This window comes from Meleagris gallopavo, chromosome 9, assembly GCF_000146605.3.
Source record: "Meleagris gallopavo isolate NT-WF06-2002-E0010 breed Aviagen turkey brand Nicholas breeding stock chromosome 9, Turkey_5.1, whole genome shotgun sequence".
Taxonomy (NCBI): domain Eukaryota; kingdom Metazoa; phylum Chordata; class Aves; order Galliformes; family Phasianidae; genus Meleagris; species Meleagris gallopavo.
Window position 1 is genome coordinate 11,554,246 of NC_015019.2, and position 1,071 is coordinate 11,555,316.

The window sequence follows — 1,071 nt, forward strand, 5'->3', positions numbered from 1 at the left end:
GGTCATCCTGGATTACACTAACAGGACATACATTAGTGCTGTGTCCATAAGGTCTTTTAAGGAAAGATGCTGGAGCCATTAGTGTGATACGATCAGGGGCATTCTGTGGCTGGCCTGAAAGAATGCAGGAGATGGCCCCTAGTAGATGAAGAACTTAAGAACTGAGCTTCTTCTGACAGCCCAGTGATGGGAAGAGATGGAGCAAGAGCCATGCAGATGTTTCTGGGCTGAGGATCACTTCTCAGTAAGCTTCTGGTAGCAGAACTAGCAACAGAGCTGGAGAGGTGAGGAGGAAGATTGGGTTCTTAGCCGTGTCTGACCAGATGAAAGTCCACTTTGCTGCTCATCATCCTGCGATGTTAAGCACTTGCAGCAGCAAATCCCAATGCAGGCACCACCAGCAACAAATGCCACAAACACAGAGCCGACAAGAAGGAAGGGCACTGAAAATGGAGAGTGGTGTTAGTCAACTGTTCACTAATGGGTTCTAGGTTATACTCTATTGCTCATTCCTCAAGTCACCCAAGAGCAGTTTTACTCTGAAGTCTTGCTGCAGAACAAGGTTAGGGACTGGCAGATACTTGGAAAAAGCCTGAAGTGCACAGCATCCATATACCAACCGTTCCTGTAGCATCGGCCATTTACACCCATGGAAAAATTGTTTCAATTCAGCATTCATACGAGTCAATGTTCAAATGTCACAGCTACTGTTCATTTGAACGTAGTTGACTGAGTTAAAATATAGATCTATCACTGCACATTTTTTATATATAAACAAGCTGCTGCTGGGTTGCCTATGGAATTTGAGTCTCTTTACGGGTAACTCTCACAACACAGAAATTGAGCCAAATGCACTACTTAGATGCACCTGTATTCATTAACCATCAAAACACGTTAGCAGCACACGTGCTCCGCTACTGTACAAAGAGCAGAAGTGTTGCTAGCTTACTTTGTTAGCAGCTTCGGAAACTTCTCTAAGAGCAGAACTGACTCAAACGGGAGATCCCCTCCACCGTCCCGCCCTCCAGGAGCACAGCCGCTTACCCGCTGCCGGGGGCCGGGCCGCCGCTC